At 39.9% G+C, this 19,111-nt stretch overlaps 1 long non-coding RNA gene across 2 annotated transcripts; it reads right to left on the reverse strand.

The window, feature by feature from the left end:
* Window positions 1-386: 386 nt before the first annotated feature.
* Window positions 387-18,910, reverse strand: LOC134737756 (uncharacterized). Of its 2 annotated transcripts, none has more exons than XR_010122971.1 (5): window positions 18,782-18,910; window positions 15,718-15,885; window positions 13,003-13,102; window positions 941-1,043; window positions 387-684 (listed from the first exon to the last, which is right to left on the reverse strand). It is a non-coding gene; the product is annotated as an uncharacterized LOC134737756 (long non-coding RNA). The 2 variants fall into 2 exon arrangements; XR_010122970.1 differs by having other exon boundaries at window positions 18,758-18,910.
* Window positions 18,911-19,111: the final 201 nt, after the last annotated feature.

The following is a 19,111-nucleotide window of genomic DNA, read 5'->3' on the forward strand; positions in this document are numbered from 1 at the left end:
GGGTTTGAATTTTCACAGCAATAAGGATATAAGTTGAGCTTTGAGCTTGGCAGCTCCAAGCTTAGAGCTTGACTTTAGGGCAATTTGGGAGCCATCTAGGGGTGGTTGACAGGCAAAACAGACGGTTGGCAAGGAGACCAGTGCGGCAGCCATAACCCAGGAGAGAGATAATGAGAGTGAGGATTAAAATTAGGGCCAGGGGCATGAAAAGGAAGGGGCAGATTCCAGATAGTGCAGGGTCAGAGGAGCAAGACTTGACCAGGGATAAAATGGAAGGGACAAAGGAGAGGCTGGGGTCAAAAGTCTCCTGGGAGCTTACTCTGGGAGGAAGCTAGAGTCATTAACTGAAGCAGAGAACAACAATAATGACAACAAATAGATCATCCTCTTCTTCATATTGGATTTTATTTATCACACACTTATATACCAGGTACTGTTCTAAGAGCTTTACATAGATCAGATCATTTAACTTTTACAACAGCCTCCAGAGGTAGTTACTATTATTCTTCCCATCTTACGGTTGAGAAAACTGAGGCACAGAGAATTTAAATAACTTGCCCAGGACCACATAGTATAGCCTTCCTCGTCTACTCTTGCTGTAAAATAGCACTGGCATCTTGTCAGGGATTGGAATTCCTCAAAATGATTCAATTATGTTTCTTCCAAACTTGGAAACAAACAGAACTGTAGCCAAGTAAAGCAACAGGTTAATGAATCCAGTAGTTCTCAATGTTCCCCATGCACTAGTATCACCTGTGGTGCTTCACAAACTTACCAGTGTGGGGATCCCACATCCAGAGATCAGGATTGTGTTGGTCTAGGCTGATGCAGCATTTGTTGGTTTGCTCGTTTCTTGTTTAAAGCTCCCCAGGTGTTTAATGTGCACACAGCACTGAGTCTACTGAATAAATCAATTGACAAGCAAGCATTTATTGCTTACCTACTATGTGGTAAGTGCTGTGCTCCATGCAGTGGTAGATTCCAAAGGTGATCAAGATACACCCCAGCCCTCAGAATTGATATCTTCCAGGATTTGCATAAGGCTAAGGAAAAAGATAGAAGAAATTTGGTAGCAGAGCAGAGGTGGTGAACTTAGCTAGTGACCCAGAATTAATCCTTGGAGCTTGCTGGGAGAAATAGGGAATACTGGAGAAAAACAGTGTTTACACTAAATAAAACAGATAAAGAAACCTCCAGAGATTGCTGGGTAAAGTTATCCCTTCACTTTGGAGGTCAACTGGTATAGACCAATTCGTCATCCTCTATCTCCTTTCTATGCAATAGGAACTCTGAATGGCTTGTGTATCCAGGCGCAGATCAGGCCCTGGCGCCAAACCACCAATGGCAAGGCATATCTTTTTTTGGGCCAATGGGAAAAAAAGGAAAACATTTCAGCTGCTGCTAAGTCCCAGTGTCTTTATTTGAACTTCCCTGGAACAGGCAAGTTAGTGGTATTTATGGCTTACAAGAATTTCCATCTTTAAGTTTATTTTCTTGTTAAAGATCAGCCATCCCTCTACCCAAAACAACCAAAGACAATAAATCAAAGCTTAAATAAGAATCAAAGACTTATCTCTCCAAGTAGGAATCCCTGTAGTTGCTAACATACTACATTTTACTATCAGGCATCATAAGAGGTTAAGTGATTGGGAGGCAGGGACGAGCTTCCCTTCAACTGGGTATGCAGAAGCCATGGAAATGAGACCAAATGTTGTCCAAACTAAGGGAGGAAGAGCTGGGCTAGCATTTTCCAATGAATTCCAGCACCTCATGCCACACTTACCTCTCCCAAATGACGCACACTGTGCTGTTGTTATTCTTAACTGATTCTGCCAATTGATGACTACACTCTCCAATCTGGTTCCTTTCCCTTTTGCAGAAACAGTGGTGTCAAAACAAGCCTGTCTCATTTCTGAATACTGAACAGATGTACCATTCTATCACTGTCAGTGAGGGAATGACAGTGGAGTTTGGCAGCAGCCTTAAGCCAGTGCCATAAGCTGCTGCTATTGTAGCAAAATGTAAAAGAGGTACTATTTGGTGCCCACTGGCCTGCTCTGTGCTCTTGTTGTCCACACCTGCGTTCAAGTGCGGTGTTAGTGACAGGCCCAGACAGTGGCCATTCTACCCTAACACCCAAGTTGTTCCCATGGCCCACCTACCACGCATTGCACATTTTGGGGGGGACATTTACTTACTGCTCAAAAGCAGCCTTTTTCACAGATACAGTAGAAGGGGCCCATGGAAGTAGGCCTTTTACTACCAAATATGTTTACTGATGAAGTTACCACATTGTCCAAAAATTTTTGTTTCTGAAGAATTTCTGAACATGTTTTTTCTGAAAAATCTTGATCAGTGTTTTCTTTTGGAAAAACTTGGGAGGACTGCTCACTCCCTCAGAACTTCTCTTTTAAAATGCAGTTAATCTTTGGAATTTAAGTTCCACATCTTAATGCACTTTTATTATTTATTCACCATCACACAGAAGGTTTTCCAGGAGTAATAACATATATACAGAGACTATAGAATTTAAAACCTACAAATCATGGTCATGGAAATGCTTTGTTCTCAAATGCAATCCCATATGGGCAGATAGGGTCCTAATCTCCCTAGTATTGAAAATGGCTACCTGGCAAAGACAAGGAGTCAACCTAAATGCCCATAAATGACAGATTGGATTAAGGAAATGTGGTACGTACATACCATGGAATACTGTGCAGCCATAGAAAAGAACAAGATCATGTCTTTTGTGGGAACATGGATGGAGCTAGAGGCTATCATCCTTAGCAAACTAATGCAGGAACAGAAAACCAAATACTACATCTTCTCACTTATAAGTGAGAGCTAAATGATGAGAACTTATGAACACAAGAAGGAAACAACAGACACTGGGGTCTACTTGAGGGTGGAGAGTGGGAGGAGGGAGAGGAGCAGAAAAAAATAACTATTGGGTACTGGGCTTAATATCTGGGTGATGAAATAATCTGTACAACCAACCCCTATGACACGAGTTTCCCTATAAAACAAACCTGCACATGTACCCCCAAACCTAAAATAAAAGTTAAAAATTAAAAATTAAAAAAATAAAGTTGTAAAATCCAGAAAAGAAAAAAAGAAAATGCTGCCTTCCTAAGAGTGCTTTTGCTTTCTATGGGGAAGGCCAGGGAAAGGAGACAAGAGGGAAACAGGCTGTCATCAGCAAAAGTTTCCTCCAGAGGAAGCAAAGCCTGACCTCAGGATTTCTTCCTGTCATAAGGGGGCTGCATATTGCTTTTGTCCTCCAGGGTTCAAAGAGAAATCTATCTTATTCTTTTCCTCTGAAAAAAATTTTCTCCCATTCCCTCCTCCTTTTCTTGAAAAATTTAAAAGATACAGAAAAGTTAAACTCTCACATTCATACTTCCTGGAGTTAACAACTGTTAACATCTGGTCATATTTTCCTCCAGTTTTTTTTTTTTTAAGAAATAATATGTTTCAGATTCCAAACCTAATCCCCTCTAACCAGCCTACTCTCCTATATCCAAGAGAAGCCACTTTTATGAGCAGATGTGGGTCCTTCCAATCCATTAAAATATAGACATTGTATACAATCAGGTATGCCACAATAAATAGCATTGCTTTCTGTATGTGCAGTGTTTCATTATTTACATAAGTGGCATCATTCTTGATAGTTACTGCAACTTGCTTTTTGTTTCTCCTTAACATTGGGTTTTTGGTGATCTATCCATATTGAGCTATGTAGATCTAGTTCTTCCCCTTCCTTGTGTATATATCACATTTCCAATCCACTATTGATGAATGTTTAGGTTCTTTCCAGTTTCTTAATATTTTCTACAATGGTGCAATAAACATTGTTATACTTGTCTCTTTGTATAAACATCTAAGTATTTATGTAGAAAATATACACAGTAGTGGAATCCATGGGGCTAGGATATATTTCTAGTTTGCTTAAGTGCTGCCAAAAGACTCCCTAGTGACTGTTATGCGCCAACATAAGATGATGGAACCATTTCCCCCACATGCTGGCCAAAGCTTGATGTTCTTGGACACTAAATTCATTTCCAATTTGATGGTTAAACAATAATGCCTAAGTATTGGTTTTATTTCTCATTTCCATGCCTATTAATAAGTGTAACTACCTTTTGCAGGTTTATTGGCATAACAATTTTCTTTCATCATATCCTTTGTGTATTTTTCTGTTAGATTATTTGTATTTTTATTACCAGTTTATAAAGGTTCTACCTGTATCCTGGGTAGTAACCTTTTGCATATTATATACACTGAAAATGTCTTCTTTTCTTTTTTTTGAACTGGTAATATATGCATATGATACGAACTTAAAGAGTTACAAAAGTGCACAGTGAAAAGTTCCCCTTTCACATCTACTCCTCTTCCCCCATTCGGTTTCCCTTCTTAGACAAAAACCAGTGCTGTGGTACACCCTTCCAAAGAGTTCTATACATATACAAAAAATAGTCTATATGTTCCTCTATAGTTTTTTAAATAAATTTAAAAGATTCAGTCTGCATATTGCTTTTTTCACTTAAAAATATTTTAGACATCATTCTGTAAGCTCCATTCAGCTTATATGGAGCTATTTCTTTTTCTTTCTTTTTATTTTAACGGCTACAAAGTCTTCTTTTTCTATTTATGGACCAGAATTTATTCAACTAGATTCCTACTGATTGACACTTCCAATTTTGTGTTATTAAAAATTTGCTTCTTACCAGAGGCTGGGAAGGGTAGTGGGGGGGATGGGAGGGGAGGTAGGGACAGTTAGTGGGTACAAAAAAAATAGGAAGCATGAAAAAGTTCTACTATTTGATAGCACAACAGGGTGATGATAGTCAATAACAATTTAATTGTGCATTTAAAAATAACTTAAACAGTATAATTGGATTGTTTGTAACACAAAGGACGAATGCTTGAGGGGACAGACACCCCATTCTCCATGATGTGATTATAATGCATTGTATGCATGTATTAAAACATCTCATCTACCCTATAAATATATAAACCTACCATGTACCCCAAAAATTAAAAATAAAAATTTTTAAATAAAAACAATTGTGATTCAGTGACAATTCATATTATTTCATACATGTACAAATATCTGAAGGATAAATTCATAAAGAGAACTAAAGACTAAGTGCCTTTTTAAAAAAATAGATTTTGCCACATTGTCCTCTGTAGAGTCTGTACCAATTTATACTCCCATCAGCAATGTATGTGTCACTTGTCTTTTAAAAAGATTAATATAATAATAACAGATAACATTTATTTTGTGTTTATAATAGGTCAGGCATATTTCTAAATCCACGACTTGTATTTTACAGAAATCATTATGGAAAATGTCAAACATGAGTAAAATAAACTAAAATAATATAGTGAACTCACTTATACCCTCCCTCAGCTTTAGTAATTAATAATATATGGCAAATCTCCTTTCATCTGTACACCCACTCTCATTCCCTTCCCCACAAACCTGCTGGATTAAAGCAAATGCCAGGCACTGTAAAATTGTAATCACAAATACTTCAGTAGTTCCTCTAAAAAACACAAATCTTTAAAAATTACCACAATATCATTATTATGCCTTAAACGTTAACTATTTCTTACAATTTCTTAATAACCAGTCAGTATTCAAATTTTCCCAGCTGACCCACAAACATTCTTTCACATTGGGTTTCTCTGAATTAGAATCCAATGGATGTCCCTCTGTTTTATTTGGTCACTGTGCCTCTTAAGTCTCTTTTTGTCCCTAACAACACTCATCCCTTTTGTTTTCTCACCATTTATTTATTAAAGCAAAAAAGCATCATATGTCTTACTCAGTTGTCTTAACCTTGTTTGTAATGGGGTCGAGGATTTGTTTGGTTTCGTTTGCCATAAAAGGGGTGAAATTTTGCTATTGTCAGATTTCGGTACCTTTTCCTCCACGGTATGTGTATTTTGTATCTTGTTAAAGAAAGCTTTCCCTACCCCAAGGATACTTATGTATTTTTTTCTCACAGGTATAGAATTATATTATTTACATTTTGGACTTTTAATCTATCTGGAGTCTATGTTTGTATATAATATAAGATAGAAATCTCATTTTATTTTTTCTCTGGTATACAGCCATTCTCTACCCTTTCTTCATTGGTTTGCAATGTTGTCTCTGACACGAGCTAAATTTTTCATATATACCTGGCTCTGTTTACAAGCTCTCTCTGCTGTTTGATTAATCTACATATCTGATCCTACTCCAATACCACACTGTTTTAATAACTATAGCTTTTTAATATGTCAACACGTTGTTGGCACAGATTTGCTTAAAAATTTTTAAGTACAATAAAATCAAGCCCTTTAGAGCCCTCCAATGTTCAAGCAATGATGAACTTTGATCTTAGGGAAAAAAATGACATTTGGCAGACTGTTGAAACTGAGATGGGAATCTGTGTTGTGCTAATAAATAAAATGTAAAAGCTAGATTTACTTTATTTGGAAAAGTTGTATGCAGTTCTTCTACAAGTACAGGACTTTGACGATGACTTCTCAGATCAACAAAGGATTTGCTCTTTTCCTTCCCTTCTTCTTTCTTCAGCCTTCTCCATATCAGCGTGGACAGGGAGAAGTGGAGGCTGAAAACTCATGAATCCAGGAGTTAGGTGAGGGTGAATATTCAAATCCTTGCTTTACAGATTAAGAATAAGAGGCCCCAGAAGTGGGAGATGGACAAACCACAAATCTCAGGACTCTTGTTATTTGTGTCCTGCTAACTACTAAATTTTGTAGATTTAAATGCCCCAAAGAGCCAATAGCTGACTGGTCATGGTTAATTCATCAGACATGTACTGCTTGATCAATCTTGAAAACCTGGGAGGAATGGCTGCAGTGAATGTACTGATCAGCTCTCAAATGAGAGACGAGTATTTTTGCTGCAAAGGAAAAAAACACACAGAGCTCTAGAAACAGACCTGTCCCATTTCCCCGAGGCTGATCAAGGAAACTACTTCTACCCTATCTCAGTATGAGGACCACTCCATGAAAGCAAACACTACATTCTTTACTCCAAGGCTTCAAAGATCTTTGCCCATCTTCATAAGGCTGACTAAATACATTTTGATGGTAAAGTATGAAGAGGTCTAGACCCAAAGAAAATACACTTGGTGAAAATTAATTAGGAGTGCTGCATAGCATATGAAATGTGGTTTGATACATTGTGCAGAGAAAAAGACCTGCTCGAGTTTTTCAGTCTCCAATTTGACAAAGTCCAAAAGATAGTAGATTTCATAGCCAAGATGGGTAAAGGAGATGCTGTCTCTTTGGAGACATAAAAGGAGGGGTAAAAGTAGAAAATCAACTAATGTTATATTTTCTAAATGGTATACAGCAAAGAGTGATGCTGCCAACAATTCACTACAGTGGGGAAATGTAACTTTTGTTGGACACAATAAGGTCAATTAATAGGACTCTTATTTATTCATTCAACAAATATTTACTGATCCCTATTAATGCTGAGGAATCCATACTGAACAAGACATTCATGGTGCCATCGTTCATGGAGTTTCCCTTCTAGAGCTGAAAAGAAAACAAGTAAAAAAAAAAATGACAAGTTGCAATAATTTGTATGAAGGAAGCAGGCAAAGCACTGAGACAGAAGCCAAATACGGAGAACCTATGTTATGGGTGGTCAGGGAAGGCTCATCTGAGGACCAACGCTTCTATTAAGACATATGGGAGGCCAGGCACAGTGCCTCATGCGTATAATCCCAGCACTTTGGGAGGCCAAGGCAGGTGGATCACCTGAGGTCAGGGGTTTGAGGCCAGCCTGGCCAACTGATGAAACCCCGTCTCTACTAAAAATAAAAAAGCCGGGCATGGTGGCATGTGCCTGTAGTCCCAGCTACCTGGGAGGCTGAAACGGGAGAATCACTTGAACCCCAGGAGGTAGAGGTTGCAGTGAGCCAAGATCGCACCACTGCACTCCAGCCTGGGTGACAGAGTGAGACTCCATCTCAAAAACTAAAAACTAAAAAATAAAAATAAATAAATAAGACATGAGGGAGGCAAAGATCAAGGAGAAGAAAGTTCCTGGCAAAGCAAATGGTAAGTGAAAAGGCCCTGAATGGCAGAAGCTCAACGTATTCAGGAAGCTGAAAGCGAAGCAGCAAGCCAGGGCCCTGGTAAGCTGACTGGGGGTGCAGGAGGTCAGGGATAATGCTGGAGATGGGCCCTAGATGGGTCATGCGGGGCCTTATAAGCCAAGGTAATTCATTTGCATTTTTATCCCGAAAGCAACAGAAAGCTTTGGACAGTTTTAAGCAAGAGAGTAACATGATCCTATATGCATTTTATAAAAATCTATCTGCTGTGTGCAGAATGGATGGAAAGGTAGGTATTTAAATAAGAAGAGATGGTGGCTTGGACTGGGGTGGAGAAGTGAAGAGGGAGAAAAATGGATGGATTCAAATATATTTTGAAATTGGGTTTGACTGGGCTTGTTGGCAGACTGTATTGAGAGGATGAGGAAAGGGGTGAAATAAGATAACTCCTAGTTTCTTCGTGTGAATAACTGAATGGATGGAATTGGCTTTTACCAATACAGGAGATATTGGGAGAGAAAGGGCACAAATGGGAAGTGAAAATGAAGTGTGGTATTTAGACAAGTTCAATTTTCAGGAATATAATTATAAAATTCAGAAGTTTGGGCTGGAGATAAAAATGTGGGACTTATTAGCATGTAAAAGACACTGAACATGGGAAGGAATGTGATCGCCAAAGGAGAGAGTTTGGAGATGGCCAAGAAGGACCAGAACCAAAAGCCTGAGGAGTATTGACGTTTGAGGTAACAAGGTGACAAGGGATAAGAAGCTCACACAATTGCCTGGGGAGAAAAAAAGAAAAAGAGTAGAGCACATTATGGTGATCAGACAAGGAGAATATCTCAGGAAGGAAGGAGGGGTTGGCTTTACCAAATCCTGCTAGGATTCTTGAGGAGCAGGACTAAGAGAATTAAATAAGAAGAACACACCTGGGATTCTGGCTTCTAACAACAACTTTCTCAGAAGACTTCTACTCTTCTCCTTATGGCCTCTGCAGCAGAAGTTCAGGAATTTACTGTCCAGGAGGATTTGTTGGCCGAAGAACTATCACTGCCCATCTGAGGATTTCCCACTTGGAGGCAAACTCCAAAAGAGTCCATTATGGGAGGTCAGGAACTCAACACCTCTCCCCTGGATCACTGTACTGGATCCTTCCTCGCTGCCGTGATTCTGGACTTACCAGATCTGACACATTAGCTCAGCATTATTTCTTAAAATACTGCTCAAAATTGGCATCACGTTTTTCAGGGCAATTTGTCATCATCTATTAAAACTTAAAATGCTCATGCACTCTGACCTGGCATTTTTACCTCTATGTGTCTCTCAAGAGCTAAGATAAATGTTAAGGAATGTTCCAAAAAAAGTTTTGTTTGCCATAGTAAAAAAATTGGAACAATTTAAATGCCCACCCATAGAGAGATGGTAAATATTAAAGTATAACCTGTCAATACAGTTGAATGTTATGTAGCTACAGAAAAAACATGTAGTCTTTCTAGATGTGTTGACATGGAAAAGCAACCATGACATCTGTGTTGGTGCATGTTGAGCATGAAATTCCCTCTCCTTGCCTTCTAACAGATCTCCAGTTTTCCTTTGGTCTTCACTTCCTCCCCTTGGCAGCCCATGTGACTCAGAATTTACCCAATCTATTTGTTCCCCTAGAGACCCTAAATGTGAAGACCAAATCTCTCCTTAACTCCGTAGCCAGAGAAAATTTTAAACACCTAATCACATCACCTTCTTCTCCTTGACCTTAAAATAAAAACCAAAATCCCATAGAAAGGTTGGCATGGCCCTGTGTGATCTGAGCACTGACTGCCCACTCCGTCACATCATCCCTCTCTTGCTTGTTCTCTAGGCTTCTGGCACACTGGCCTTCTTTCTGTTCCTTGAATGACAATGTTTCTTCCTACCACAGCACTTTTAAACATGATGTTCTCACTGCCATCATCCTTCAGACAGCCCAAATGTCACCTTCTCAGGGGAGCCTTCCAGCCAACACAAGCTAGGTGAGATCTGTCTGTTTTTATTCTAAAAGCCATTTTGTCTTTTTCCCTCTTGGCCCTTCTCATGATGTGCATGCAGGCACTCACTGTTTGATGATTTCTCTGTCTCACTCAACCTCAAGACCTCTGAGGGAAGGACTGTGTCCATCTTGCTCAAGATTTTAGTACCCAGCACAGTACCTGGGGCATAGTCAGTGTTCCATAAATGTTTATCAAATGAATGAATCTGAAATTATGTCTTACACATAGTAGGAGTTCCACTGATAATGATTAAATGAAACTGAATTGAAAATGATGATCTCTCTTTGTCCTGTTAATTTTGATCAAATCAATGTATGTGGCTTAAAGTTTAAATATAATATATTCCTCCTTCCTCCATCCAAGCCATCAGCAAATCCTATCAATTCTACTTCTTCCGAAACACATTTCCAGTCTTTCCTCTCCCCTTCATTTCCACCACAACCACCCTAGTGCAGACCACTACCAGCTCCTATCTGGACTATTGAAATGCTTTCCAATGGGCCCCTGCCTCCACCTACATTTCTCTGTAGTCATTTTCAAGGAAACAGACAAGATACCCTTTCGAGTAAATCAGATCATGTCACACCCTTGCTTAAAACTATCACTTCCCAACATAACTACAAACACACTTGAGATGCAGTTCAAATTCTTTACCCTGAAATCTTTTTGACATAATCTCATAATGTTCTCAGGAACTACCTGTACACTCTAATATACTGCCCTTCCTTCTATTCTTTGTATATTATCAACCTATTGCCATCTTAGGGCCTGCACTGGCTAGTACCTTTGCTGACAGTGCCCACCAGTCTGTCATGTCCCTCTATTGTAAATCTCTACCTGGCATTTTTCTTGTTTATCCTTTCAAGTGTCCTCTTTACTGCTATATTCTCTGTACCTAGAGCAGTACCAGGCCCCTAAGAGGCTAATGAATTTCTGTTGGATGAATGAATGCCTTTAAAAATTCTTTACTAATTGATTTCCAGCCTGATATAGTTTAGATATTTGTTCCCTCCAAATCTCATGTTGAAATTCGATCCCCAGTTGTGGAGGTGGGACCTAATGGGAGATGTTTAGGTCATGAGTTCTCAGGATAACGAGTTCTTGTTGTATTAGTTCCCATGAGAAGTGATTGTTAAAAAGAGCCTGAGGCACCTCCCTTCCTTCTCTTTCTCCCTCCTCCTCCTCCTCCTCCCTCCTTCTCCACCTCCCTCCTCCCTCCTTCTCCACTTCCCTTCTCCCTCCTTCCTCCTCCTCCTCCTCTTTTGCAGTGTGATCTACGTACGGCTCCCCTTTGGCTCCACTTTGCCTTTTGCCATGAGTGAAAGCAGCCTGAGGCCCTTATCAGAAGAATAGGCTGGTACCATGCTTCTTGTACAGCCTGCAGAACTATGAGCCGAATAAACCTCTTCTCTTTGTAAATTACCCAGTCTCAGGTATTCCTTTACAGCAGCACAAAACAGACTAACTCACAGTCCTATTACTTCACTGAAAGTACTCTCTTTTAGCCACTTCCAGAAATGGCTTTTTTGTTCTCATCCTCTTGAACCTCCCGCCTCCTCCCCTGCTGCAAATTGGATACCTCCTTTCTTTTCTTGTTTGCTTCCTTTCCTTTTGTGAAGCCTCTCTCTCACCACCCAGCTGACTGCTCCTTCTCTCTCCCTTCTAATAGCATCTCCCATTCTCACACTTTGAAAATCCTCCATGGTTTTTATTCCTCTCCATCTCTTAGAAACACCATCTGTCCCAAGACTTCCAACAAAATCTCTGCAGCCATGACTCAACCACCTACACCTCTTACCCCAGCCTTTCATTCACATTTCCGTCTTCTTTATTGCCCTACAATGTTTTCAAATTCCATGTGTTAAATCTTCCTCTTTCCCAGCTAGTTTTGCTTTAAAAAGTCCTCTTTAAGGTCAAAAGCACCAAGACTCATCCTTGCCCTGTAACCCAGGAATTGAGTTATGATTAATTCTTGCTTCCCTTTCGGCCTAAACAGCCAAGCTGTCATCTTGGCCTTCTGAGTCTTCTCTATATTTTTTGGATTCAACACCTTTTCCATTCCCATTTCAGGCCCACTCTACTTTTACCTACAATAATGCAAACTCTTCAATCTTTGAAAATGCCCCTTTTAGCTCTGAAAACTCAGAACCACAGGATAGTAGAATTGGAAAGATTATTTGAGGGAACCTGTCTCATTTTTTGAAATGGGAAAACTGAGTTCCAAAAAATAACTAGGATTTGCTTAATAGTGCAGCTAAGCATTCACGTTAGAGATTTTTCCACCTATCCCTCCACACTGTCTTGTCTCCAAAATATTCTTTCTAACTTGGCTTTCTTTTCTACACAGCTGCCATGTTGGTCTTCCTTAAGATGTAAATAATCCTGTTGTTCTCCTACACAAAAAAAAAAAAAACTTCAGGGACTTCTAATGCCTCAGTTAAGCTGAGAAGTTTACTCAGAATTCCTAGATCTACTGCTCTCAGATTTAAGCTCAAACTCCTCCACCCGGTATCTGGCATTCAGATTTTTATAAGCTGATACCTCTCCTGCTTATAAATGGAATGGAAAGGGAATGAATGAGTAGAGTATTGGCAGACAAATTTCAGAGGAGTATGAAGAGTTTTCTAAGAATTAAAATTCTTCTTCAATGGCATGGATTTTCTTGGGAGCTAGTGAGCTTCCTATGAACCTCAGTGTTCAAGAACAGGCTAGACAATACTTACAATAAATATTAGAAAGAGAGCCTCCATTATGGTGGTGGAAGCTGGTTGAGATGAGTTCAGACTCCTTACACCTCTGAGTGCTAACACCCAGTATCCTTCCTGTCTTAATTGGCTTGGGCTGCTATAACAACTAGGTGGCTTGAACAACAGAAATTTATTTCTCACCATTCTAGAGGCTGGAAAATCTAAGTTCAGAGTGCCAACATTCCTGGGTTCTGGTGAGGGTCCTCTTCTGGGTTGCAGACTGCTGACTTCTTATTGTATCCTGACATGATAGAAAGAGAGCAAGCTATCTCTGTGGCCTCTTCTTATAAGGGCTAATCCCATCATGAGGGTCCTACCCTCCAAATACTATCACACTGGGAAATAGATTTCAGCACGTGAATTTGGAGGGGACACGAATATTTAATCCATTGCACTCCCCATTCTAGCCTACTTCTGGATTCCTTTCACATGCCACTCCAAAAACACCTGAACTTCCAGTTTGCCCCATATGGCCCTCCACTTTCCTATCCTTCTATTCCTTTGTTTATGCTATTCTTGCTGCCTACAATGTCTCTTTTAACCATCTCCATGAAACACATTTAAATGTCATTTCTTCTATGACATCTTTACAGATTCCTCCAATTGAGTGTCTCTGTGTCACTATCTCTACCTCTACCTCTGTCTTATCTCGCTCAACCTCCCTTAGCATAAAATCATGTAATTATGTTGCTCAGGATAGATTGGAAGGAACATTAATGGGCATCTGGTCCAAATACCTATGATTTTATTCTCTTGCCGTCTCCTCTCCCAGGGAGTCCTGTACATCATTGCTGGGTAAATCCACATACCCTTCCTTTCATTGCAATTTTTTCTGTTAGAAAACCTCCAGAAATCCCTGCGTCAAATCTGTGCCTCTTCATCCTGCAGTCAAAGTCACCATCAGTAGCTCCTGCTCCTGACTCTCTCACCAGAAGGGTCCCTCTCCTTTGATCCGACGAGCTCCATCTACTCCTTTACTCACATCCCTGTTCCTTCTTCCCTATATGTTCAGGCCATTCTCTCCGCCTGAAATGCTTTACCCTTTCTTCACTTATAAGAAATGTGTTACACTCCTCTCCAGGAAGACTTTCTTAATTACGAGGGCTACTGTTTTCATTTTAAATTTCTTAATTATTACCCATACAGTAATGAAATGCCTGTCTCAATACTGATGATGAATTGTTTTCTAGCTATTTTGAGTATTGACATTCTCTCTTCCTACTGGGAACATGAACCACCTCATCTTTCTCTTGCCCACTTCCACCCACTCAATGAATCAAGTACACAGGAAACCATAAACACTTGTTGATATTTGTTAAGCAAGTTACATCGTTATAGTGGCCATTTTATCAAACAATAGCCAAAACTGTATATTGTGGTGAGAAGCAAAACCGGATAGAAAGAAAAAAATATGTATTTGGAAGGGGAGACCACAAGGAGAAACTGAATATTAGCAGTGAAACAAAGAGGTAATAAACCTTAATAGTTTCCTAAAAGAGCAGACATGATTGCTTTAATTGAAACAGAAGACATGAACACCGGAGATGTGCTCCTTTAACACCAGGAAGATGAATTAGAAAAGCTGCCCCAAATATTTTTTCTTGAGTGATGTATTATGTGATGAGAAGCTTGTAATACGTTATGGTTGCACCTTTGACATATGATTTAACCCGTTGATGCAAAGTCTGGATTTCTTGGTTTGCCTCTGTCTGCCTTTAGCTATTAGAAAAGATATTCTAAAATGAGAGCAGAAATGGATCCTTATAAGGGTTTGATGTGGCGGGTGAAGTCTTTCTGCAGATTTATGCCAAGAAATTAGAGTAGCTTAGGAAGAATTGCAAAACCGAACGCTGCAATATGAAAGTTATTCCTTAGAGACAGATCACTCTGAAGTCTGGCTCCAAGTGGTCTTCCTGCTTAAGCTTCCAGGCCAAATGATGACAGACAAATATATTGCTGGAAATTGGAGATGTGGCATTTTCACTCTTCCTAATGTTTCAGACAGGTAACTTTTACTGCAGGAAAGTCTTTCATAGCAGAACTGAGCCAAGGTGTAGACCCTCATCTTGGCCCAGGTTCAGGGAGGTGGCCGGTGTCTAACAAGGCCATCAGAGGAATTTGTAAAGGGGCTTCTGAACATTCTGACATAAACTCAGTGAATTTGGGTTGGGGTGAAGAAACGGGGTCGTCTCTCCATGGAACCCCCAAGCATGCACTTCAAAGGCAATTAGCATTGCTGATCAAGCAAACAACTTGTACCTTACTATCTTTTATAGAAGTATTTAAAACTTTTTAACAAAACACATGCCTTCTTCATGTCACCACTATGCTGGTAGCTCTTATTTTAAATGTATTATGACTTCTAAATGCTTTTCTGCCATGCTTGCATAGAGCCAACCCAGCTACATCTCATATTTGGCAAGTTTAATGAGTTTCCTCTCCTATCTCTCTCTTCCATCATTAACATTGTTCTTGAAATGTGCAAGCAGGAGTGAGCTCAGCCCAACACTCATAAACCTTGTCCTCTTCTGCCTTTTGGGTCATGCTGACCTGGTCTTGGGGTAACTACTCTGTGGTCACACCCTGTTTGCTAGTTGAGCACCCATCTAATGGTGTCTTTGCCTCTATAGCATTTCCTCCAGATTACTGATGACTGCAGCACATGGGAGAGCATCAAAAGCCAGGGTACAATGCAACCAGAGTGTATCAGCTGCTTCCCTTCAATTCACCAGGCCGACCGTAAAGTCCTAAGTCCAGACTAGCCATGAACTGTTTTCTCACTGTTACCCTAGTCTCCTTAAAACTGTTCTCAAAACTATTTTTCTACTACTTTGCTGAGTTTAGAATAAATACCACCTTGCATTTGCTACGTCTTTGAGTTTTGATTGTGGCAATTAGCTTTAGCATCCTCTTTTATGTCCTCTTATAAAAACGATCCACCACCTAGTCCATATCTCAATTTCATCTTTAATATGGCTCCAGACTCCTCCTTCCCTTTGTCTCTCTTTGATCCAGGTTACAGTCCTAGAATGAATACAGAGCAAAATTCAGACACTAGGCTATTTCTTTCCTGCAATATCTTTTCCCAGCATCTGACAAGTTCATAGCCTGTCTTTCTCTCTGGGATTGTTCCTTTACAGAAATGTACATGGATTAAATAACAACAATACTCACCATCAGGTTTGAAAGGCATGGGGGATGCAAAGTGCCTGACTCAGGCTTTCCCAAAAATCTGAGAAATGAATCTAGAGAATTCTGTTACTCTTCAACAGCTGTCTTTGAAAGGGAGAAGACATAGAGCAGATGTTATGGGCCCACCCAACAAAGCTGACCTCCTTGAGTCAGGTGCAAGGCCAGAGAGACACATAGGAGAACAGGTTGATGTGACCTAAAAACGCCATCTAAAACTTTCACCCCAGAATTTACAAACTGGGCATTTCCTTTGTTTAAAAAACTTTTGCTTTGAAGTGGGTGTTCCGATAACATGTGGGACTCTATAGCTCAGACAGAGGGTCTGACTTTTGGCTAAAACCAGGAGTTTCATTGAGGAAAACAACAGAATAACTGATTACAGGTTATGATATTCAATGAAACCTCAAGAACACTGTAGCTTCTCAGTCCACTTAGGACTGTAATGATAAGCCCCACACTCTAAAAGATTTAACTGAGAGAAAAGGAAGTTAGCATATTTAAACCCCTTTCTTATTAACACTAATAACAATTAATTACAAACATTTTTTCTGATTTATGGACACCTGCTTAGCATCAGCAACACAGACCCACCCCTCCAATTATTTAGTGATACAATGGCACATTCATTTTGCTCTGTGGAGTCAAGCCTTTTCTAATTTCCTGTGTAGCCACCTTCAGCTCTGTGTATATCTTCCTATTTTAAATTACCAACAGGCCTCAAACATATTTGCCTAGTTTTGAAAGCAGCAGGAGGTGCTTTTTGAAGTTTCTGAAATACACACACATGCATACATGCATATGCATGCATGCACTCACATGGGGCACTCAATCCAAGTACAAGGTGATAAGATCCTTTCCGTGCAAAAGTTTTCCAAGTACTTACTCACACTCAGACATACAAAATTTCTATTTTTTCTCCCTTATTTTAATGATCTATCACAATTAGATAACTTCTTATTTATAACACTATTTTTGCAGTCACGAAGAAATACAAGATAAGTGATGACCAAAATGACTTTAGAAGTCAGCCTAGGACATTATTTTCTGCTATTAGTCCTTACCAATGTCAAGTGCAAAATTTAAATTAACAAGCGCTTCCCTTATTGGAATGACTTCAGCACTTTTGCTGCCTTCCATTGATTTCTATTTACTTTGGCAGCCACAGGCAAGAACATAATTCTGTGCCTGAAGAAGCACCCTAAGGCTTCACTAGGGTGTATAGATGCGAATGCCATGATGAAATGTTGCTGCGAGGTTATTCTAAAATTTAACATAACACAAGAGGAGCACTATTTATGTAGTGTTTCTACAGGCCTTACCTTCCTGTTAGCGTTGTGTTAGAGTCATCTCCTGGCTATATTTCTCATATTAACAACTGGTCTATAGTCCTTTAACCTAACAGTAAATATGCTGTCAAAGCCATTTTAATACTAAACAGCTTACCTGCAAATATGTCATATGCCAGATATTCTGGACCAGAGGTAACCTTGACCCCACACTAAGCTTGTAGGAAAAGCAGCTAATGCCTCTAAATCATGAGGTTACTGTTGGTGACAGGTGTGTATAAAGAACATTCTTCATTAGAAATACCAATAATAAATATTTCTAAGCTCCAAGTTGGCTTCAAGAAGGTATGAAAATCTATAGAAGGGTTAAAATAAGCTTTGGACTCATTGTACGGTTTTTTTCAATTCTTTGTAAACTATTAGCCTCCGGTTTCTTAGAGTTGAAAAACCCATGGAATAAAAACAATCAGAAGATACTCACTTTCCTTTTTTCTCTTCTCCATTTTATCACCTGCAATAAATATCCAATCATATTATGACATATTCATCTACCAAAGATAGCTAGACAGAAATATGAGCTACCACATTTTTCTTGAACCCATTTCCCATATTCCGACATTTCAAACATTTGCCAACACCCAGTGGCTCCACCAGTTTTATCAATAATATAAAAATGAAGAAAGTTAAACTAAATTAAAAAAAATAAACTCAACTCTAGAGGACTACAGACAATATTTCTCATCCTGCTTTTAAATTAAGAATTTGTTGGTCCAATGTCAGCCTCAACTCCTCCTTCTGGGACTGGAGGAGATGCCGATAAGTGACCTTGATATGGAGGAAGAGAACCCAGCCTTCTATCACCATAGCCAGACAGATTATCGTGCCTCCGTTTTCTTATAAAGACAAATGTTCCTAATAAAATCCTAAAGGGTACTATGAGAGGATAGGTACAAACCCACTTTGGGGACCAGAGCTTCCCAGCCCTACCATGGTGACTCTGGCCTTTCCTGACTCCCTGCCTAGCCTTCCACAGGTCGTGTCCACAGGATAGGATGCCCCAGAAGCCTGTTTGGTTGAAAGTTGGGTGGGAGGAGGGGCATGTTGACAGGCAGGAGGCAGTTAATTCAGCTGCAACTCAACCAGAGCACCCGAAGTATCCCTCTGGGGTAGGAAGAGGGGGGCATGGGCTCCTTTAATGACCCCAGATAGTCAGGACCTGTGTTTTATGTCTCATCGCAATTACAGAGAGACCAGGCCCGGTAAGTCGAAGCAGCTGCAGGGCCACATGCACATTAACTACGGATGTGCTGCCCCTTCAGATCTCGCCCGCACAGGCACTCCCCCCATCCCCCACTGGGCCAAATCCATTTCTTTGAAGCATTATATACAAAAGTCACTTCTCGGAAATTCTGAGTTACTTTTGAAAGATGCTATATACTTACTCTTCACCACTTTGAGACACTGGCTAATGATTCTCATAGAAAAACATTAGCCAGTCCCCCATATAAATGGGCTATTTCTAATGAGAAATTTTCTACAGCAGAAAACATCTCATGGTGTCTCCTGCCATTGCGGTGGGTGATTTCCTAAGCAACCTCACTAGCGCCTATCAGCAGGCATTATTCCATCAGGTCGTTGCCCTGCCTCACCTCCACACTCCCTTAGCTATTCAACAAACCTGTCCTGACTCCAACATGGAGATGCTGGGAACACGGCCATGAGAGATTCTGACAAGTCTTGACTTCATTCAGCTTCCCAGTCAAGGGACAATT

The sequence above is a fragment of the Pongo pygmaeus genome, chromosome 11 (assembly GCF_028885625.2).
Source record: "Pongo pygmaeus isolate AG05252 chromosome 11, NHGRI_mPonPyg2-v2.0_pri, whole genome shotgun sequence".
In the NCBI taxonomy this organism is placed as follows: domain Eukaryota; kingdom Metazoa; phylum Chordata; class Mammalia; order Primates; family Hominidae; genus Pongo; species Pongo pygmaeus.